This window comes from Felis catus, chromosome B2 (assembly GCF_018350175.1).
Source record: "Felis catus isolate Fca126 chromosome B2, F.catus_Fca126_mat1.0, whole genome shotgun sequence".
NCBI lineage: Eukaryota > Metazoa > Chordata > Mammalia > Carnivora > Felidae > Felis > Felis catus.
Window position 1 is genome coordinate 76,159,030 of NC_058372.1, and position 23,857 is coordinate 76,182,886.

The 23,857-nt window shown below is 40.7% G+C and overlaps 1 long non-coding RNA gene across 1 annotated transcript in view; it reads right to left on the reverse strand.

Annotated features, from left to right (window-relative positions):
- Positions 1 to 511: 511 nt before the first annotated feature.
- LOC111560496 overlaps positions 512 to 23,857 on the reverse strand; it is a 141,547-nt gene continuing 118,201 nt past the window's right edge. The window contains exons 5-6 of the long non-coding RNA XR_006597979.1: positions 10,677 to 10,825; positions 512 to 809 (exon numbers count right to left, since the gene is read on the reverse strand). This is a non-coding gene — a long non-coding RNA (uncharacterized LOC111560496). The remainder of the gene's footprint in view (positions 810 to 10,676; positions 10,826 to 23,857) is intronic.

Here is a 23,857-nt window from a genome sequence, read left to right on the forward strand (position 1 = left end):
ACTGACTGAGCCACCCAGGCGCCCCCATTTTTCCTGTTCTTGAGCACATCCTTCCCTTTCCTTCCCTTCTCTTCTAGAGACATAATAATTCAGCATAATTCAGCATAATTCTGTGAGTTCAGGTATTTACAAAACTCAAGGAGAGCAAATGACTGTGAGCAAGTTTGTACTCAAAAGCAAAACTTTATTTGGGCAAGGGGCTGGGGGGAGGGGGGAGACATAGGGAGAAGAAAAACTAAATTAGCAACTGCATGAATTGTTATGTCATATGTGGTGATAGGCTTCTTGCTGTCAGTTTGCTCTCAGTTTTAACCAAGGAGAAAAGACATGCGTGCCACGCAAAGGTATCAACATACAATTTGCCAAGTGTGCACTATTGATAAAAGCCTAAGAGATTTAGAGGACCAAGTTTATCTATTATACACAGAACTCCTCTCTGGGACTGGCTAGAAAGAGATCTTGCTTACGGAGAAAGTTGTTCAAGGTAAAAATGAGACAAATTTGAACAAAGTAAATGTGTTCAGCCATTTTATTAAAGACTCATGGAAGGAAAAAGCTGTAGGAACACACAAGGGATGAAAAATCAGACACAATCTCAAAACTGGTGCTTTTTCCAGTCTTGGGGTAGGAAAGAAAACATTAAAGTAAATCAAGAGTATGCAGGTGTAGTCCTTGTGCTATGTGTAAGAGCTGGTGTGTTGACCATGCTACTTTACGGTATAAGCTCCGAGTATGAAACATCTAATAGATGCTAATCCATGAAGCTGTCCAGCCTTGACTTTGGTCTGGAATTTCTTACTCTGGGGATACTGAAAAAAAAGTAACAGTTTAATGTCTCAACCTAACTGGTACCCAGCTTTTTATTATACCATTAATCACTCCACTAAATCTGATGTTCTTACCCGTACCCACTTAAACGTGGAACCGTTTTAATCCAGGAAGAAGGGAATTTTGGTCTGGAGGTGAACACATTGAAACACATCGCTATCACCAAAACTTTCTTAAACTTTGGATGAATCAGTGTTTGCAACTCTCAAGGGCATTACAATGATTTGTTTGAGGTCTGTTTGTGATTTGTATGCCATGTTTATTAAAGGTGATATAAAAGGTTATGTAAGGGACTTAATCCCCACGGTTTTGGCAAATAACCACTATCATTTAGTGGGAAGTGGGTGGCATGTCAGTTGTCAGCTCTCATTTCTCCTTGCACATACTTTTCTTATTATACCTCTTATACCCACACGACTTTTTGACAGACCATGTTGGGGGTTCTGAAGCAGGGGGGAGCTAAAGAGCTACCTGGTGAGAGAGAATATTTTAATAGGACATATAAAATCTAGTACTTTAATTGGAAAGAAACAGTAATGGGATGTTGAGGTTATTTTCTTCCACCAAATCTGTAAGGACTTTAAGCCAATTTCTGTGAAAAATTGGTGTAGAATTTTGTCTCCTACTTGCTTCAGAGATGAAGGGCAAGACACGTAGAATTACTACTAGATTTCATTACAGCTAAGTTCCATCATTATTTTATGCCCCATTAAGGGGAAAACATGGCACCAATTAAATTGACGCAATATTTTCTTATCACCTAACATTTTTATATGATTGAAAAATATTTTGAGGCTCATTTTAGGTATAGATTTTATTATATATCATACTTTTCTGTTTCTGTGCCTTTCTATGCCGCTAATAAAATTTCAGTACCAGCTAATGGTGCCAGACCTTTGCATTCAAGATGGTGCTATTGCCCATCATGAAATTTCTAGTTGTTTTTCCGTTTCTAGGTGCATCAGCGATTCATTGACACTCCACACCCAGTCCCCTTGCATAGAAATGACCTTGACTATAGTCAAGTGGCACCTAGGTTTCATAAAGTACAGTATTAGTGCCCGGCCAGCAGGTGGGACAATGAACAGATATGATGAAGGCAAAGGAACGCAGGTGTTGAGTCCAGCCAAGAGGTCAGCTACCAAGGATCTGTAAATGTCTGAGGGTCCTTTGCTCTTTGTAAGGGTCTCTATATTTCAAAGTACAATATATGCTCATGGTAGGATCATCATTAATATGAATGCCTATAAATCCACCCTTCGAATAGTCTTCTCGGTAATTTTTAGTTTTGTCACCTTCCTGTCCAATCTGACCAACCTAATGCAGGACTGGGGCTAGGCACTAGGCATTGATCAGCACCAGACCTGCCAGTGCTTGAATTATTAGTGCCATCTTCATTTTACTGTTCCTTCTCAGAATCACTTCAAGCTCCTTGTCCATTTTGTGAGAACTTGTCCAGTTCAAACTTAAAAAAAAATTTTTTTAATGTTAATTTATTTTTGAGACAGAGAGAGACAGCGCATGAATGGGGGAGAGTCAGAGAGAGAGGGAGACACAGAATTCCAAACAGGCTCGAGGCTCTAAGCTGTCAGCACAGAGCCCGACGTGGGACTCGAACCCACGGACCGCGAGATCATGACCTGAGCCGAAGTCGGATGCTTAACCGACTGAGCCACCCAGGTGCTCCCAAACTTTATAATAAAAGTGGACACCCCATTCCCTCAGGAAACCCTGCTCACGGCACCATGGCAGACAAAGCAAGGGGCCAATATCAACAGTAAATACTAGCAATACTTAATTCTTTCTTAATTTTTAGATTAAAAAATAGATGAGTAGAAGTCCTGACATTTTCTTCCCGCACTGGGAAGTGCTTGTTCCACTTCCACTGGGCTGCTTGTTCAACCCACGGGCATTTTGCACTCAACTTTGGAGACTACCCTGTAAACAACTGTATTAATCTCATGGTGTAAACATTTGAGGAACTGAAAAAAACTCAAGTTTAAGAGTTTGTGTTTTTTTTTTCCTCTCAATTTAATATGGGTGTGAGGCAGGGAGGGGTGGAAGTTCTTTTGGAAATAACTAAAATTATGGCCATATATATTTTTGAATCTTTTAAAAATACACTGTGTATTCACTCCAGTAATTCTGTTGATGCCCAGCTTTAGACCAAAGACAACGCAAATTCTTAAACAGGAACAAAATAATAATTGGCAGCTGTGCACAATAAGGCAATCAAGGGCCATGTGTTGCATCATAAACCCCTAGAGCAAAGAAATGTGCCTGATGTTGGATAATGAAGTGTATCCAAGAAAATAAATACAATGGACTGTGTTATTTTAAGGGTAAGACTGTTATTCCCTCCTGTCAGAAACAGATAAAATTTTATTTCTTAACATAGTGAAACTTACTCAAGAAACCTTTTGGGCTGCATATCCACTGGGGTAAAATACTGAATAACTGCTCACATGTGATCACACCTCCTTACTCCTAAAATTTTGATGCTTTGTAGAATAAACATAATTTTTCTAAAGAGTGAATTTCTAAGACAGAGCATTATAAATATAGCATTTTTAGTAAAGCCCAAGCCAGATTGTTTCTCCTTGTTGGCTTCTAAGGAAGGCTGCAACCACTAATCTGATTACACACCAGTGCCAACTTCAGATACCATTGGATAGCCCTTCCTTGAAAGCAGTTCACTACTTTTGTTCCTCCCTGAATCTGAGTATAATATCATAAAGATTTCCTAAACTGGAAGAAACCTTAGTAAATAATGTATTTTCCCATACAGCTCATTGTCAAATTTTGGTTGAAACTTTGTAAAGTGAGAGCCCCTGTGTTGTTGTTACATTGTTATAATATATTGTTATATTGTCGGGTCTCTCAACCCCTGGGTCAGGATGTGATGTTTGCAAATGGTACATTCCTTAAGACAAGACTGAGAATGGCTTGCCACTTCCCCCCACCCACAATTATAAGGAGGGGGGAGAAGAGAAGCCAAGTAAGAATCTCCCAGAAAATAGCAAATGTTAATATTAATCACACTCCCATCACATTCAGATGGCCCAGACTCATTTATCTGAACATACATGTAATGGAAGTTTTGTAACTGTAATAATTTACAAATTTACGAAATTATTGCAAATTGTTAATGATTTGCAAATATTACAAATAATTTTGAGTATTACAAACATTTTGTAATAATTATAACAGAAGCTGTAAAATGTATCTTTTCCACTTGTCTAGAAAAAGAGAATGGTGTGGTGAACACAGCATTGTTTCTGTCAAATCTATAACAGATACTCAACCCCCAGAGTAATTAGAGGATGCAAATTCAAACAGCAATAAGATACTATTTACCCCCATCACACTGTCAAGTATTGGAAAGCCAAATCATATAAAGGTGTGTGGAAATAAGAACCATCATGGACTGCTGATGGATGTCTGAACTCATTTCATGGTGAATAGTCTCATAGCAGTGAGTGCAGTTAAATATGCAGATACCCTAGGACTCAGCGATTCTATTCCTGAGTACATTGTCCTGTTATAATTTCCATGCAGATGCCCACAGACTTGTATAAAGATATCCTTTGCAGGGTTATGGGTGAAAATCAAGGCAGTCTGCAGTTCCATCAATAAGGAAATGAATAAATAAAATGGGGCATACATGTAATGAACAGAATACTATGCAGTGATCAGAAGCAATGAGATGTATTTTTTCTTCACTATTTTTGTTTCGCACTGTAGCAAACAACAACAACCAGAAACACACAGCTTTTCTTCACATTTGCACGGATTTTTAGGAAATCACCGCTTTTCCCCTGGAGGAATAGCCTTCAGACAAAAGAGAAGTAGTATCACATTGCAAACTCTGCAAATCCCTAAAATCAACTGCTTGAAGACAATCCCCAGGGACTGGGAAGAAAACAAATGTCACAAGAGATGAGAGGAGAACATGTAAGGATGGCAAGCTGGGGAAATGAGCATTTTTAGTGCCATTGACCCAGACCAAGATACCTTTTTCTCTTGGCACCCACGGCCACCACCTCAAAGGGATGATTGTTGGTCTGTGGTCTGAAGAACTCTCCTTAAATGAAATGAGAGTCGTTTTGAGAAGTGTATATACGCACATATATCTTTGGTGTATATATCAACATTCATAGATATCTGAAGCATAACTTAAAGAAGTAAAACAGATTTGTAGCAAATATTCCTTATGGAAATTTTTATTTTTAAAAAAAATTTTTTTTCAACGTTTTTATTTATTTTGGGGACAGAGAGAGACAGAGCATGAACAGGGGAGGGGCAGAGAGAGAGGGAGACACAGAATCGGAAACAGGCTCCAGGCTCCGAGCCATCAGCCCAGAGCCTGACGGGGGGGCTCGAACTCACGGACCGCGAGATCATGACCTGGCTGAAGTCGGACACTTAACCGACTGCGCCACCCAGGCACCCCTGGAAATTTTTAAAAAACATAGTAATACTATACATTTTTCAAGGGTACACATTTTATAGAAATAAATGGAAGTTGGATTGCAAGGACATACAGAAGAATGGGTGCTGATGAGGTTGGGGGGAATGGAATGAGGACAAAAATTAATATAATGCAAAGCAGCCCCATCCTTATTAGCATGTCATCAATTGAAAAGTCTGATCAACCAGATTCTGGCCTTCTGAGATTTGGCTCTATCACCTCTATGTACACAGCTCTGGAAGCATGGGGGAAATCTGGATTAGGGGTTATATTGTACGATCACTCATTCTATTTCTGAATCACATTTGAAATCACACGTGTTTGGCCTTAACTTGTGCACATTCTTTGAATACTATTCCAATAATAGTCCATGAAGCAGAAGAGCTAAGGAACCACAGGGTCATCTGATCCAAGCTCCGTTTCACAGATAAGAAGCTGAGATTGCAAACAGTCCAGGGATCTTCAAGGCCTCCTTTTAGTTTCTTGGCTTCTTATTATACGTGAATTTGATTTCAGCTCATTTGAAGAATCGGTTTCCTTTTCTAAATACTATCTTTCCTCTCTGTAGTATTGCTTCAAATTCAGCAAAAACAGGGGTATGGAGAGGATTCAAACCAAAACTATTTTAAGTGTAAGAATCTAGGCAGATAATAAAAACATGTTTTTTAACTTATTTAAATTGTGTGCATCTGCATTTATTTGTTTTCAGATTTTGTAGGTTCTGTGGGTGGTAGTCCAGGAAAAAAACACACAGAGACATTTGCTTTGGGACTGCCCAGCATAAACAGCATTACCACGGCAGATCGGAATGTGTGAGCCGAAAACCAACAAGGGGTCAGAATCCAGACCCAGAGGTAGCCTATGCACTTGAAGGTTTCCTGTTGAAGGACACATGCTCCTTCCAAGGATACAAAGATCTTTACCAGGACTTTCAATTCACTACTGCTTTGTGTCCTGGCTACAGCCATCCACTGCCAAGTTGCTGTTTGGGCAACAGTTAATTATCAGCTGTCTGGACTAGCTCACCGTAAACATATTACAGTGTTTCATCGCTCATGTTTTATTTAATTTCACTTGTCATCAAGGTCCTTGATTGGAGCTCTGCGATTTAGATTGGGAGAGGTGGTTTTTACTCCTGTTGAAATCTGCTTATCACTCAGTCCGTGCTCTGCTCCAGAGGTAAAGGATGAGACTCTCTCGCCCACCAAGACAGGCTCTGGTGCTCTCTAGGGCAGCTCCAAGAAGGAGTTGGGCCATTTATCCTAACTGCGATGCTATTGCAAGAAGCTAAATGAGAGACACATGGTGGTTTTCGGGTGGTATAATCTGTCTTCACTTAATAATGGCATTTCCAGTGTGGGATTACTAATGAGAAGACCCTAGGACCACTGCCCAAACTTCAGATGTCAAGAATCAGTAAACTCCCACATAGGTTTTGTGAACCATGAAGAAAACTTCAAAGATCAGATACAGCTTTCCATGGAGATGTCTGTGTTTTGCCGGACGCTCTGGCAAGGATACAGAGCACTCATATTCAACACACAGAAACACATGTGAACACATACAAACATGGCCACACCAAACGATCCTCTCAGTGTATCGACCTCAGGCCTCCTGCCCGGGCCCTCAGCAAAGCCACTGGAAGAACCTAGAATAAACCCCAGCTCTGACACTCAGGTAAGTGGAGACAGGTGTAAGAAAGATCCTCCACGGTAAGGTGTGTCAGGCAGCCCAACACACGCCTACATGCGTCTCTACGTTCCTCTCTGATATGGACAAGACACACGTGAAACATGCTTCCCCCAAAGGGAGATCACACCCTCCAATGCCTCTCTGTCAGAGCTGTGGGCTGCGTTCCCAGCTGGCAAGGGTAGATTTTACCCCCTGACTGTACAAAGGAGCTGAGAAAGGAGCTTCCCACTGAAGACCTTGCCTCACCCATAAGGTTCTTCAGTACAACTTGAGTGTTTCCCTCTTCAGTGGGAATAAGAAACAATAACAAAGTAAATAAAAGTAAACCATGGGACAAAAATGTCATACAGTCAGCAAATATATCATGTTTTTAAAACATGAATTTGCCCAAAGTCTTTATGTCTATCATTTCCCCTCCCACTTTCCCCCCACTCCGCCCCAACACACACACTCAAATAGTAGGCATCTCCAGAAAGCGTTATTTGGAGCTGATTCTAACTTTCTAAGAGTATTGGAAACAACCCCTAGCTACTGAGGCCATGATCATCTGCTTTTGCATCTAAGAGAGAAATTATGTGCAAAATATGTGTTAATAAAAGGACTTTCTGTTATCATAGAAACAGCATGACATTGATAATAACTTTACCTTTCGCTTTTAAGTGTATAGTTTTGTAATAATCCATAAAATAAATTATATTGGTCAGCAAAGGCTACAGTCATTTTAGATGCACTGAGCCATTATTGGTACTAAGCAAAGGTGGGAAAGAAAAGGAAGGTGAGTTAGACATGGTTCCGGCCCTCAAGATATTCTTCAGGGTGTGCTTTAGGAGTAGACGCATACCTGAAATACTGACACAGTAACAAAAGCATCATAAATAGGAAAATGGTCGAAGGGCTACAGAGGCCCAGACAAGGGAGTATGCAGTCTATATAAGCATATATGTGTTCCATATATGTGTATTGGAACAAATGCAAAAAGAAGAAACACAGTTTTTACAATCAAATACTTTCTTTAGCTCCTAGTAAATGGCTTTGCGCAAGCTATCTGGGTAAGTAATCAATATGAATATAGACACCGAAGTTGATTATAAGCTACGTGAGGGCAAGAATGAAGCACCTTTATTCACCGCCATGTTTCCACCTCAAAAAATAGTGCTCACGTAAAATTATTTTAAGTGAAATTGCCTAGGAAGAAGAAAAGATATGGGGTATAGAAGAAACTGTGAGAGAGACCCCAAAAGAGTATGGAGGTGGTCTTCCAGTCCAAAGATGTACTTTGCCAAGGGCAAGAGGGAGATGGCTTGGCCACATGGTGCAGGCTTGGTGGAGGAGGAAGGGAGGTTATTTAGGACAAGGGGGCGGCAGATGAAGCAGGATCCCTTTTGGCCCCTCTTTCTAGCACAGAGTTCTGGGTACCCAAGAAGTCAGGCCCTGTGCTTGAGATGGAGGCAAATGATGTCAAGAGGGAAAATCGGGTCCGATTAAGGTAAGAAGGGTGTAGAATACATATTTAGAAAAGGCTCTTAGTAAATAAAAGACCCCGAGCAAGAGGTGGGGGTGGAAGTTTGACAGAGGCAGGGCGGGCTAGGGGAACTGAGAAGCTGAGTGGGAGCAGGGTGTGAGTGTGGCAGAGGATGGGGGCCTGTAGGATGGGGGCTTGACTGGAGATGTGCATCATGCAGATAAGGGAGAGAGGATAGTGGTCTGGAGAGGACAGCAGCAAGGGAATGAGGCTTGAGGCGAGCTGACCAGCCCCAGAGTTTCCTTGGTGGAAGGCTGCTCTGAGGGTCAGTCCCTGTCAAGCCCCGGTAGGGCAAGGGGAGCCACAGCCCCCGATCAAGTCCCCTCTCTTAGAAGCCAGGAAAAAGCTGGACCTTGTTTTCAGAGGTCTGCATTCCTCTGCAAAGCTTCCTCTGGCCTAACCTTGGAAGTCATGCATCAATTCCACTACCTTCTGGTTATAAGGGAGTCTCTAAGACCAAACCAGATTCATAGAAAGGGAATTACATTGTACTTCTTGCAGGGCAAACAGCAAGATCACATGGTAAGAGACTGTGGTGGCCACTTTGGAACATTCAGTCTTCACACACCCTTACTGTGGTGAAAGCAGACTTTTTTCTTTTTTGCCGGTTTCTCAACCTCCATGAGCAAATAAAACCACCTCGACCCAATTGCTCAAAACTCCAAATTGAATGATAATCCTCACCTCCTCTCTTTCCTGCACTCCTCAGGTTTAATGCATCCTCATCAGGTCCTTTCAACTTCACTTCTGAAACAACTCCCAGGTATATTCACCCCTCTGCACCTCTGCTCGAGCCACCCTGCTGCCACCATCTCCCACCTAAACCACTATAGTAGCCCGGGGATGATCTCCTTTCTTCCATTCTTGTCCCCTGTAATCCATGCATTCTACAACAGACAGGTTAATACAGTTAATGCTCATACATAAGATCATACCACTCCCATGCTTAAAAACCTGTGACGGCTTCCCAGGCAGTTGGGATACAATCCAAATGCTGTCATCTGGCTTCCAGAACCTTCCATGATTTAGCCCCAGGGCTTCACACCAGCCTCTTCAGGCCATCCCTTGATGCCTTGTCTACTCTGCCCTTACTCACATTTGCTGCTTTCTTTTACTTTCTCAAACTCCCCTGGAGCCAGCATCTTGTGTCACCTTCCTGGAATATTCTCTGACTATGCATACTGGCTTCTTGTTCTTTAAGAGCCACTTCCTCATGGCTTTTCCAACCTCCTAATAGAAAAGTAGCCCCCCAGGTCACTGTCATATTCCCTGATTTAATTCACTAGTTGAAACACAGTTAAGATATAGGGATGTGACAGGTAACTTTTGGGGCCATGAGAACAACAACAAAAAGCTGTAGCTGCATTCATAAGTGTTTTACATTTTCTTAGTTAGACACCTCCTACCTCCATTAAAATGGCAGTTCGTAGGAACAGAAGACTTCTCTGTAGACCAGTTCCTGGAAAAACTGCTGACATAAAGTAGGAGTACGGTCTTCACTAATGATTTAGTACCTGGAAGAGCCTGGTAACTTAACCCAGTAAGTGATTAACACATTTCTCTTATAATAATAATTATTTAACTAATCTAAGTGTCTTAATTTGCTAATAGGGGCACTGAAGCCAGAATTAGTAAATCGTTTGTCCAGCGTCACTAGGATAGGTGCGAATAGTATCACGACTAAGCTTAATTGTTAAAATCAAGAGTCTCATCTTTTTATTACGAAAGAAATTTTTTAAAAACAAAACAACTCTTGGGGCACCTGCGTTGGGTGGCTCAGTCAGTTGAGCACCTGACTTTTCATTTCGGCTCAGGTCATGATCCCAGGGTCATGGGATTGAGCCCTATGTTGGGCTTTGTGCTGAGTGTGGAACCTGCTTGAAATGCATGCTCTCTCTCTCTCTCTCTCTCTGAAATTAAAATAAAATAAAATACCAAATAACTCTTACTTGTATTGAACATCCATCCACTCTGTGCATTAGCTGGAGCCGTGGGATCTCAACTGTGACACTGACCAGTAGCGTGGCATTGAGCAAGCATGCAGGAGAAGAGGGTCTGATTTCCCTCTCAGGCGTTTGAGGATGCTATGAAGCCACATGGAGACATTTGCTCCCTCATTGGGGAAGTTTGGGTGTTCCAAGAGTGTAAATGCCCCTCCCTTACCTTCGTCCTTTTCTTTTGTCATTATATCCCTTTGATCTAGAAGGTTGATTCTTGCCACAGCTTGCACTTCATAGGTGAGTGCCCAAGACTGGAAACACAGCTTGAAACACCATTTTCCACCAACTGATCCTTGGATCACATGTGACCCCCTGAAGATAAGATCAAATAAGATTAGGAAATGCAAAAACCATTCACAGGCACACAAACATATTGAAAGATTTGAGAAATTTTTCTGCAACGTGTCCTTCTTTTTAACACAGATTTTTTCCTAATCTATAATATTGCCTTAGAGATGATGATGCATACATATTAAGGTAGATCCAGGTTACTGTCAGAGACAAACTGATTCATGGGCAAGGTTCATAAAATTCAATAAGGTGTAAGGATATGACAGGTTGCTTTCTAGACCATCATAAAGAATAAAAAGGATGTGGTTGCAAAAATAGGTCCAATTCTTCACTCTGTCCCGCATCCATACTCTTTATTATGTGACTTTCCAGCTCTTGAATCTGAAATGGCCTTATGACTTGTTTTGGCCAACAGAATACAGAGGAAGGGACTTTGTACCATTTGTCAGCCTAAGTCCTGAGCAGTCTTGCATGCTGCTGCTGGCTTCCTTGGAAACCTGTCATCACTCTTCACATGAGCCTGGGCTAGCTCTCCAGATGATGAGAGACAATGTGGCCCAGTCAACCCCATCACTCCAACCAAGAGCCAGCCAATCACCGGGCGTGGAAGTGAGACCACCCTAGACTGCGTCAGTCCCCACTGAGCCATCAGCTGATGACAGATGACAGTGTAAGCCCTGCCAAGTTCGTCCGAGCTGTCCAGGTCAGCACAATGCTCAAGCCCATCCATAATATACTCGTGAGCACAAAGAAATCATAGTTGTTTTAAGCCATTAATTTGGAGATGGTTTGTTACCTAGCAATTCAATAATTAATACACAAGGCAAAACTCCTGTTTACTCCCACAGACCAAAAAGGAACCCTGAAAAACACAGGATGGTGATATGATATAACATAGCACTAAAGCTGATTGAAGCAAAATGATAAGCATTTCCAAGACAGAAGTTAGGTCTTGTTCACGTTTATATCCCTACAACCAAACACAATGCTGTGCACATGGGGTGTTCAATAAATGTTTTTGAGGAATAAGATCGTGGTAAATTGCCACTGTACCCAAGAGCCAACTCTGCACAAGAACCAATGGATTACGTGTTACAGTTTCAGAAAGACATAAAAAAGAAGCAGCCCTAAAAACAAGGAGAAGTGATACTGATAGCAGACAGTTAGAAATTAATAGTTTTCCTGATCTGAACTCATGATTCTCATGCTCCTGGGATTAGAGGTGGGCGGCCCTTACAGCATCTGCACCACAGGATTAACATCTGTGTGAACGTGGACATAGAAAAAGGCAGAGGGGATGAATTCCTGAATTGTTCTTACTGACATTCGCGGATATGGTTCTTTGGACGATTCTAGTTCACAGGTGCACTGGCCACACACTAATTGAAAGAATTATTTTCTTAACATTCGGTGTCATCTGCAAAGGCTTTTGTGAAGAGCATAATTGTTTCAACCAGCTGCTAGGAACTGTTTTTATTAATTTTTTTTTTAAAAATCAAACAATGCCAAAGCAGAGGGTGTTTGTAATATTTCCCCCTCCACATTCTTCTGGGGGATTAAATGAAAAACAACAACCTACAGCTTTATGAGGCTAAGACCTTTGAAGACCAAGGAATTGGGTTCTGTAAACAGCAACAACAGAAATGTGTCCTTTTTCTCTCTATTTTTATCCTCACCCCATGATAGGCTGTCCTGTGTGCAGCGTGTCTGATTAGTGAAGCCCAGAGTGGCCACATCCTGAATCCCTACACTAGCACAACCTGACAGACTGCAGGTCTGACTTCCACTGTGTGTGCTGCCTTAAACTAGAGAAGATGCCACAAGTTCTATGATTTCTGTCTTTGGGTCACTGCCAGACCCATCTCCAAGGGACTGGCTCTAATAGCTAAAAAATCTCTTTCTGGAGTCAATTCTTGAATGTAAAAGGATTTCCAGGCTTTCCCAAAGGCAGTCTGTAAGCCCCCCAAACCTAAATGTCATTTCAGCATTACACCACTTTCTTCTAATTATTTGTTTTCCCTCCCTCTTTGATTTTAAGTTTCTCGAAGTGGTGAGTTAAAAAAAAAAAAAAAGGAAAACAGTACAAAAGAGACAAGTGAGAGACCAAAGGAAAAATTATACATGTTGCCATTCTTATCACAAGGAGAAGCCAGCTGTGATCTAGAAAAAGGATCATAAGAACTAAGGTTGAAAATGGCAGACTATACTTCTAAAAAATGAAAGAAGGTATAGATCGAGATGGAGTATTATGTTTTAAGGAAGCATGGGGCTCTTTGACTATTTGGAATCTTTGGAAATACTTTAAGGTCAAACTAGATGTTCTGAGCAGGGTGTTACATATACTTCCCTGAGGTTACAGCTTTGTTACAACACACAACTGAAAAAACTCAGCATAGTCCTCAAAACGTAATGCATTCATCTTGGAACATGATTTCCTTACCTTAAATTTTTTTTTCCTTTTTTCACATTAAAATCAGCAGCAAATTAAATGCAAATGTCTAGAGAAATGAAACACTTGCACTACAAATTTACACACACCAAATCAGAAAAAGAGAAAGTTATAGTCCTCTCGCGGATTGTAAATCCCCAGACTTCTAAATATGTACACTCAATGTATTAAAGAGCAACTTAACCTTGCTTGGAGGACTTTGACTTATGCAATTCCCAACATATGTTTATTCTTCAAACTAAAAAATTGCATTTCCATTGGGTTTAATATTAATATGCCAGTTTCTGCTAGTGCTTAAGCTACTTGTTGGAAATAAGTCTGGTGCTTTAAAACATTACCTAGACCCTTTTAGATAGGCGGAAGCCCATATAAAGGAAAATCATCAAAGGGGAATGCCAAATTGTAATTAAATGCCAGATTGTTTTAAAAGACAAAACATAAAGAAGCAATCACATATTCAAAGTCACACAGGGGCAAACTCAGCCATCAAATTCCAATGGGTTTTGCCATCACTCATAGACACCTCTCCCAGCAGGCGATCTTTACAGCTAGGTTATTGCAGAGTGTACCATTTGCTCAACTTTAATGCACCACCAAAAGTCACCACCCCCACTCTACTACATCAACTGAGCTTCACGTCATCCTGTCCCAGATGTTGGATGTATTAGATAAAATGGGGGAAATGGTACACTTCCACTTTTTAACATTTCTTTGTAATTGCTTCACCTAATGTAGCTCTCAATCACCCCATCCTTACTGATCTTCCCAGACCAGAAACAGATGTGCGGTGTCATTGTATACTCACTATTTAATGATTAAAAACAAGGGAACCCAATACGGCAGGACAGGGTTGAAAGTCACCATGTAGATATTGGATTTCCCTTTGTATTTAGAGGAACTGTGTGGAAAACCCACAGAGGGAAGGTAGAATTAGAGTGAGAATCAAAGTTGCCTTTTGCTGAAATTACTTATATAATAGGAGAATGTGGAAAGACTCCTTTAGATCTCCCAACACCCCCTGCTAAGGATTCTCCACTTTCAAATACATTATAAGGACTACAATCCAAGAGTTGCCTTTCCCATATGAGGAAACAAGGAAGATTCCATCCCCCCAAATGTAGTTTACTGGTCAGCCTGAACATTATGGAATGTTTTAATGTTTAATGTTTTAATCAATAGTTAAAACCCTCATTCTAACAGATTCAGTTACCTCAGAGAAGAGGCCACCCCCCAGAAATGTCATGTGGAAGCCAAAGCCACAGGGAAGCTTGGGCCTGATGGGTTAGCAGCAGGTGATCCAGATGTGCACATCTGTGGCAACCCACCCCCTCCCTCAGGCAATGGCTGGGCTGCATTCTGTCACTGGGGACAGCCAGCACAATGGGGAGGCAGAAGAACAAGGTAAAATGACATTTGGAGGGTTTTTTGAGTTATGATGATATTCTTTGAAATTCCCAAGCGTTGTGAAGGGTCTTCAAAGGGATTCTCAACTCCAGGATTTAGTGCTCTGGGCAGCCGCCCAGGTACCACAAAAATCCCCATGTGTGCACGTCTCCTTTGTTACCCATGCATATACTCCCTCCCTGACGTCAAAGCCATGTTTGCTCAGCTTGTTGAAAATGTGTTTCTTGCTGGCCACATTCTTCCGTTTTCTGAGTCAGTGAGGTTTCTGCAGAGCCGATGGCACTGAAGCTGCTCCCTCCATCGAAGGGACAAGGAGGACACTTGTTTCTGTGTCGAGCCACATGCTCACCAGACAAGGCTTGTTTGTCTAAGAAACCTTGTGCTCATTTTTTGTTTCTGTTTGTCTGGCATCTAACCAGCATTGTCGTAAAATGTCCATCCTTTAGCTTTGTGAATGGGAGATCCCCAGATTCAGTGTCTCTTGGTGGAGACTTGCTCTAAAGATGGGCCTGGACGTAGCTGAGCCCAGCGTATGACACACTTCTCTTCCTGCCCTGAAGAGCAACAAAAGTAGGGCTGGAGGAGGACTGGAGCTTACTATGTGTGATGGCAATCAACCCTGGCCCTTCTGAGGTCTAAAAGCTTCCGAATGCTTGCCAAAGTTTTCATTGAAGTATATGTAGTATAAGAAACTCTAAAAGGGGAGGAAATGGCAGTCACCTTGATTATTTGATAAACTTGTTTCAGCTATTTGGGGACTTAGTCATTGACAGCTACTCCAAGTGGATTGCCAAAGCCTTCATCACCTCTTTGGTAGGTTATAATTGTACTGTAAAGCCTAGAAAGAAGGATCTGTGACTAACAGCCTGGTCTGTCCCATGTAATGTATTAGTAAGAATGGCGTAAAGACAGAATGTCTGTTACATGTCTATGATATGGAAGATTTTCAACATTTATTATCTGACTTTAATTCTATGAGGTAGTTACTCCCATTTTACAGCTGGGAAACTGAGGTAGAGACAGCTTATATAGCTCATTCAAATTCACACAGCCAAAAGTTGACGGAGTCAGAATTTGATCACAGACTTTTCCTACAACATCAGAGTGCTGAAAACAATAGTCTCTGACATTATATTCCTTACAGAAAGATCTCATAACTTCATGGCTAGGCTCTGACAGATCTGGTGGTCTTGTCATGATCACAGATGTCACATGGTAGGTAACAAGTAGCACTGGAAGCTTCTGACAATCTATTGTGTGACTGACTATTCCACCCGAATGCCTTTACCATTTTGTCTCCACACCTCATCCTAGTGACATTTTTCCTCACCTCTAGGACTGAAATAATTAAAAATGCACTTATGTTCAAAATTGAGAATTTAAAGGAACTCTGCACTTATTGACAAAGGCTCACTCCTCTCTACTTAGCCATTCTCAATATGGAGACCCTGAAATCACAGGGGTATCTATGAATTGTTTAGTTATTTGAATGTTAGTCTGTTTAACCACATTAAATGGAAACCATACCATTACTTGAGAAATATTTTATAGTCTAATTAAAACATCAAGGTCCTCTGGGTTCTTACTAGAATTCTAGTGAAATATGCCTTTCATTCATTAAAATAGGAAATCAGTTATTAGTTTTTAAAATACAGTATATAAGGTAAGGGAAAAAAGTCTTTCCATGACATCAATGACAATACTGAGGGAGAAGCTAATAAAATGACTCTTTGGTGGCAAGAAAGTTGGAAATCATTGACATTAATTGCTTCAACTCAGCACTGGCAGGAAGGCAGCTTAGGGATTATACACCATACTTTAGAAACAGGAGATGAGTGATTAGCCCAAGACTGTCCAAAACATTTGTCAACATAAGGAACAGACCCCAGATCTTCTGATTTCAAGCCATTGATGTCCCTTAAAACGTGCTAGTTCACTTATTTTGTGTGCAGAGGCTGTTGCCTAGAAAATTATTCAAAGTTCAGAGAACATGGTTAAGTTTCCAACACTTCTGCAATTAGGTGAGCATGTGTTATACTGTAGGCTTTTAAAGATTCATAGCAAAGTGCAAAGGGAAACAAAACTCTCCCAAATTAATTGTACATTACAGGAAAACGTTTGGGCTAGATGCCCTACACAATTTGGCAAAGCATCCACTTCACTGGCCACAGAACTTAGACACAATAGATAGGTAGAGACACAGCCCCCAAAGAGATTTGTCAATGAGGAATTAAGAAGCAACATCTCATTTTCAAGGAAAACTGTAACCCATGAATAATTTATAACTTTAAACATGGTTTATTTGGTGTCCTGTTTTCCCCATTCCATTGCTTCCCATGTGGAAATGAAGGCTCTTAAGAAGAGTCTGCTACTTCGAATTTTCACCATATTTTCTGATGAAGAAATGATGGCAAGACACCATGAAGAAAATTGGATCCATGGGCCAAAGTGACAACTATAGGCAAATGAAGCAAAAAATTAAAGGGTGAAAACCTTACTCAGTTCAGATATTAAGTCTTAATGCAAAGAAAAAGCTTGCCACAAATCTGTAATGGACACCAATTTAATCCCCTCTGTTATTAGCTTTTGAAACTCTTATCACAGTGTATTTTGGCAGCCAACCCAAACCAGGATGTTCAGCTTAATAGGTTTAACCTGAATTTTTAGGATTTCCCCTCTTCTGCCATTCAAAGCATACAATTAAACCTCTGGTGAACCACTGATAACATTTCTCTAGGCCAAATTTGCCCTTGGATACAAAAGCAACATTCCTGGAGGATGATATAACGTTGCCACTGGGCCAAAAGGAAAACATGTTGCAGAACATTTTTTAAAATGACAAAATATATTGTTTCAGGATTATGTGCAGCAACGTGCTCCATCACTAACCAGATATTAGGCTGCTGGGACTGAAATCACATACTTTGTGGCCAGAGGGGCGTGTGGTTAGTAGGGATGTCTTTGTGAGATCATCTGTCCTTACGTCGTCACACATAGTCTCTCTCTATCATTATAGAGGGCACGGTGAGAAATAGAAGTCTAATTCAAAGATTGCATGCTAACGTGTGCTGTTCAAATTCCCTTCTGACGGTTACAGAGAAACAGGAGCATTCCCTATCAATACTAGCCTGAAATATTGGATGAAACCAAAGAATACATTCCTCCAGCAAATATTTATTGATTATCTAAACTTCCTCTGGCGTTATATAAGGAGCTAGGGATATAGGTACCTTAGTGAGCTTTCAGTATTCTGGGTTACAAAAATATCAATCAACAATTTGTGTGGATGAAGGGCAAATTGTACCTGTGATAGGAACTATGAAGAAGATACTGTGAAGAAGAAGAAGATAAAGCTCAGTATGCTTTAGCTATGTTAGCTTAGATAAACTGCCTAATTTCTCTGGGCTTCCTTTCCTTATTTTTAAATGGAGTTAATGCTGGTCCCTGTCTCAGAGGATTGCTGTGGGGATTATATGAGATAATCAGTGTAAATGTTCATAACAGTGCCTGTCATATAGTACGCTAGCTACTATTACCTCCACTCTTACTATTTTCATTAGTAGTGGTAAAGGAGGTGAGAAAGGCCTTCCCTAAGGAAGTGAACACTAGGGTGGGAGATCTGAGGATAAGCTGAAATTAACATGGTAAGGAAGAAAAGGACAAGATTTCTAAATAGAGGATCAGCAGGTGCAAATGCCCTGTAGAGCATACAAGCATAGCAAGGAGAAAGAACCCACAAAAGACTGGCACATGAATACTGAGGTGTAAACTGAGGCTGGAGAGGTGGACAGTATTGAATGGATGTATTTAACTCAACTAGGATATTTACTGTGGATTTGTAAGCACCTCAAAAGTGGTTTTTCCACTTGATGTGGGAATCCTATACAATACTGTGTTGAGCAAACATAGCATAATTCTGCTCCTATAACTCCAGAGTGGACCATTTATTCACTCATTTATCCATGTTACAAACATTCAACATTTACTGAATTCATTCTATGGGTGTCAAACATGGTGAGAGGTGCCTGAATTACAAAGATGAATAAAATAGCATCACTGCTGTAGGGAGGGAGACAGAAATATGAAACAATAGGGGCGCCTGGGTGGCGCAGTCGGTTAAGCGTCCAACTTCAGCCAGGTCACGATCTCGCGGTCAGTGAGTTCGAGCCCCGCGTCGGGCTCTGGGCTGATGGCTCAGAGCCTGGAGCCTGTTTCCGATTCTGTGTCTCCCTCTCTCTCTGCCCCTCCCCTGTTCATGCTCTGTCTCTCTCTGTCCGAAAAATAAATAAACGTTGAAAAAAAATTAAAAAAAAAAAAAAAGAAATATGAAACAATAAAACAACTTCTAGAATTACCTAAAAGAAAGAGGGAGAGGTTTCTATGAAAGACAGGGGAAAGATCCACTAACTCTGTGGTGAACTGGGGAGGGCATTAAGGAACAGATTTTGAGACATAAAGAGTGAACAGAAAGGAAAAAACAGGAGGGAAGAAGCACATGTCCTGAAGGGGAAACAGCGTGCAAGAGTGTGGGGTGAGCAACAAGGTGATGTAGGGAGAACCTGCAGAAGGTGAGGTGGGGATGGCCGGAGAGGTCCATAGGATGAGGGTTTTCTGTGATTTCGTTCTTTGGCAACCTGGAACTGAAAGACTAGAGCATAGGCCTCATCACTGGGGCAAACCAGGATCCTTCTACTTTCGGACGATGGGTCATTGGGACAGAGGCTGTGAATGCACCAAGAGGTACCATGCTCTGGTGATGCTTATTTCTCAGTTCTACCATCCCAGCTGCCTCCTGCTGTGGGGAGGCTGAAGGACTGAAAAGGACAGAATCTGATCCCAGCACTGTTACCAAGAGGGAAAGACTCAGAATCGCTGCAAATTGATACACAGAATCATAGTACAAACCTGAAGGCATCTTAAAAAACAGTGTTTTTGAAGAGTATTTGATGTCATTATCAATGACATAATGCTAACTCACCAAAACCAAGACATAAAGCCATACTTGAGTGAGAGACTCCAATTTGGTTACAAATGTAAGAGGTATAAAAGAAAAGCTGACAGTAAAAACACCAAAATGTTCAAGGGTATTATCTCTGAATGTTGAGATTATGAGTATTTTTATTTGCTTCTCTTTGCTTTATAGGATTTTCCAAATTTTCTCAAAAATCTATATTGATTTTATAGTCAGAATAAAACGTAATAATTGCAAGTCCTATTAAATAAACATCATCAGTAGTCAAGATAAGGTGGAGGGAATATAGTAAGGAGACCCTGGGCCCACCAGCATATGAGTCTTTGGCACCAATTATTCAATGGCTTGTAACAAATTTTAGTTCATGCCACCAAGTCACCCCCCAACATTTATTTAATTTCAAATACAACATAGATGATTAGTGGAGGTAGAAACAATAAACCCTAATCCTAAAATAATTCATATAAAGCCAGAGGGGCAATACACTGTAAATGATTGATTTAGCTCCTTTTCCTGAAACTTAGCGACTTTCTCTCTAATAGAGGAGAGGACACTATTAGCAATGTAGTGAAACCACATAACTATAAGAAGTCTAAAGGAATATGGAGTCTTCCTACTGAGTAGAGAGCAAGAAAATGTAGTCACTTTTGAACAAGCCCCGAGGCCAAATGCAAGCATGTCAATTATGGCAAGTTTCAGATTATAGAGTACAGTAGTACATTTGAAGCAAAAGTGATTTCCTTGGCCAAGAATGGGCACATGGGCATGTCTAAATCCCTAACCCATGGCTCAATTGTTAACCCTCACGTATAACATGTAGCATCGTGCTCCCTTGAATACCTTGTAAACCCAATTGTGCATAAATTATCATTATTATTTTTAAGAGGTGAGTTGTTTTGGATAAAATAAGAAGGAAAGCCAAACCAAAAGAGAAAGTGGTGGGGCTAGGAAAGGGAGGAGAGAGAGCAAGAAAGAGAGACAGCAGGAGGGAGGCAGGGAGGGAAAAAAGGAAAAGAAGAAAAACTTGAGCACATGCAATTGCGACAATTTACTTAAGACTGGGAATGTGAATTGGAGAAGTTGTACAAAATCTGAATGCTTGGGAATCTCCTGATTTCAGCTAAGGTCAGAAGGTCAACATCACTTTGAGTAGTAAAATTCATCAGCTTATAAAAGTACAGTACAATAAGACACGCAGCCATGAAAGAGGGAAAGTGCATCTCCCATGTCCGATTACCTCCATCCCTCTACCTCGCAATCCTTCTTGAGTATAACCAAAGCAGCTTTTCACCTCATTCTCTGGCACTGTTTCTGTCTCATTCCCTTTCTATCATATCAAAAGTACACTCTGTCTGGCTTCTCCAGGATGGCTTCTCCCTTTCCTTATTTTAACAGCACTATCTGTGAACCCCAGAAAAATTTAGAGATGTTTCCCAAGGGAAAGGTAGAAAATTTATGTCTTGTAAGCAAGGCTTTAATTTTTATAACACAGAATCAAAATGTTTACTGGAGTCAAAGAATTAATAGCCTAATCAGCTAACTTTTCCTTATTAGAAGGACTTGGGGCTGTAACTTGAAGTGAAATCATTCTACTTATCCCAATGCCAGTTCCAGCTTGTTGACTTTAATGGGGAAGTATAACACTTGGAAATGTGAAACACAGTGGGTAATATTTATATGAAATCTTCAAGAACTATGGTATTCTGCTCATGTGGAATACTATGGCATTCTGCCTAGATCAGGGAACAAACAGATTAGCACATTAACACTTTTAAGAAACATGCATATAATTTGCTTTGAATGTGGTCTCTGACTTCTAGAAGGAATACCTAATGATTTTCAAACTGACAGACTACTTTATAAAGCATTTCTTTAAAAAAAAAAAGTGCTGCTTGCTAAGAAGCTCCTAGCATCAGCATTCTAGAACAAGTATGAACTCCCCTTTTGGACAGGAAAAAGGCCACTAGAGGAAGTTCCAAAGAAATGCCCTAAAACTATGAGTAAGGTAATTTTAAATAGTTCTTAGGCTGGTCTTCAATTATACATTTTTAAGTATGTCTTACATGTAGGTCTTTAATGCCAGGAGTATATCTGAATACTATATTCACATCAACTCATGTAATCCTCACAATAGCCCCACAAGTCATGAACTACCACTATGGTCATTTTAGAGATAAAACAATGGTGGCATAGAGAGGTTAAAAAAAAACTTGTTAAATTCACTCATCTAATAATTGGAAAAGCCTGAGCAGTCGAACTCTAGAACCTGTGGTCTTAACCACCATACCATACTGACTTTATGCATGGATGGGCTGAGAGCTTGAATGTTCAAAAAGATATTATAAACAAATAAATACAAATATCATTGTTAACAGCATTAAAGGTCCAACTTTTCCCGGGGTGCCTGGGTGGCTCAGTTAGTTAAGCATCTGACTTTGGCTCAGGTCATGATCTTGAAGTTTGTGGGTTTGAGCCCCACATCAGGCTCTGTGCTGACAGCTCAGAGCCTGGAGCCTGCTTCAGATTTTATGTCTCCCTCTCTCTCTCTCTGCCCCTCCCCTGCTCATGCTCTGTCTCCTTCTCTCTCTCAAAAATAAATAAACATTAACAATTTTTCTTAAAAAGGTCCAACTTTCCCCTCCTCATTTCTTTTGTAAGTTGGAGAGACTGTATTTACCATTTAATGAGGCTCGAGCTAAATATGTTAAAAAGCAATACACTGTGTATAGTGTATAGCAATACACTGGTGGATTGTAATTTTGCTTATATACGATGCTTGCAATACTAGAGGTAAAATATTAAACAGCTGATGGGAGATTTAATCCTTAAATTGGTATAAAAATTCATCAGTAGTTTTGCTTTAAATGTTAAAATAAAAATTTTTGTTTTCTTTTATTTCCTATGTAATTCTCCATCAGTTTCCATGTCTCAAATGCCAGTATGGAATTAGAATTTAAATGATCCATAATAGATAACCCACTGCATGGTGGTGGTCGTGAAGAAGAAGAAGAAGGAGAAGGAAGAAGAGAAGGGGAAGGAGAAGGAGAAGAAAGAGGAGTGGGGGGGGAAGGAGGCAAGGGGGAGGAGAGAAGAAGAAAAGAAGAAGAAGAAGAAGAAGAAGAAGAAGAAGAAGAAGAAGAAGAAGAAGAAGGGGGAGGAGGAGGAGGGGGGAGGAAGGAGAAGAAGGAGGAGGAGGAGAAGGAAGAAGGAGGGGGAGGAGGAGGAGGAAGGAGAAAGAGGAGGAGGAAGGAGAAGAAGGAGGAGGAGGAGGGAGAAGAAGGAGGAGGAGGAGAGAGAAGAAGGAGGAGGAGGAGGAAGGAGAAGGAGAAGAAGAACAAAGAGGAGGAGCAGGGAGGAGGAGTGGTGGTGGAAATGTTGGTGATGAGGTGATCAATGCGGAGGGAGAGGAGGGTGAATTTTGATAGGCTAGGAAGCAAAGGTGCAAAAAACATACAGAGATGGAGTAGACAAAGCAGACCTAGGTCCACACCAACCTTCAAAACACTGAAGAAAGCCCTCTCTCTAGGAAACAAGTCAGGATTGATAGCTAAAGAGATCATTGCCAAGTTTTAGCATCCAGATGTTACATGCATATAGAAATACATCTACTTCCAGGAGAGAAGGTTACTTTATCAGCATTTTTTCCCTCTGCACTGCTGCCCCTCCAAGTAACATTTAGATATATTACTTGTATTGTTTCTCCTCACAGACTCAAACTGACTCAGATGAAGGAAGCTATCTAGAACACCACTATCAGTGAGGCTTTTGATTCAAGTTAACCAAATGCATTTTGGCATAGGAGGAGACAGGTGGATATTATTTCTTCCTAGAGGATTTTTTTTTCTTGCTTCTGTTTTATCTAGTAGAGCTGTTATTTCCCCCTTAGTCTCTGTCTTCTTCTGAGCATCTTCTTCCCATACATCATATTCTATTTGGTATTTAAAGAGACCACACATTGAGGTCCACACACTGAAAATCAGAAATAAACTAAGAATACATGAGAAATCAATATAAGGCCTGCAAACTTAACCAGATGTCTAATAAACTCCATACTAAAAACTAGACCATAAAAGATTGGATTCTGCATCAGATTTTCCCTCTCTGACACCTCAACTGATATGCTGGAGCATTCATTCTGGGTAATTAGAACCAGAGCATTTGGAATATAATTTTTCTCTCTCTGTTCCAATTCTCATCTTCATTTTTGTATGAATATTTGCAGCCCATC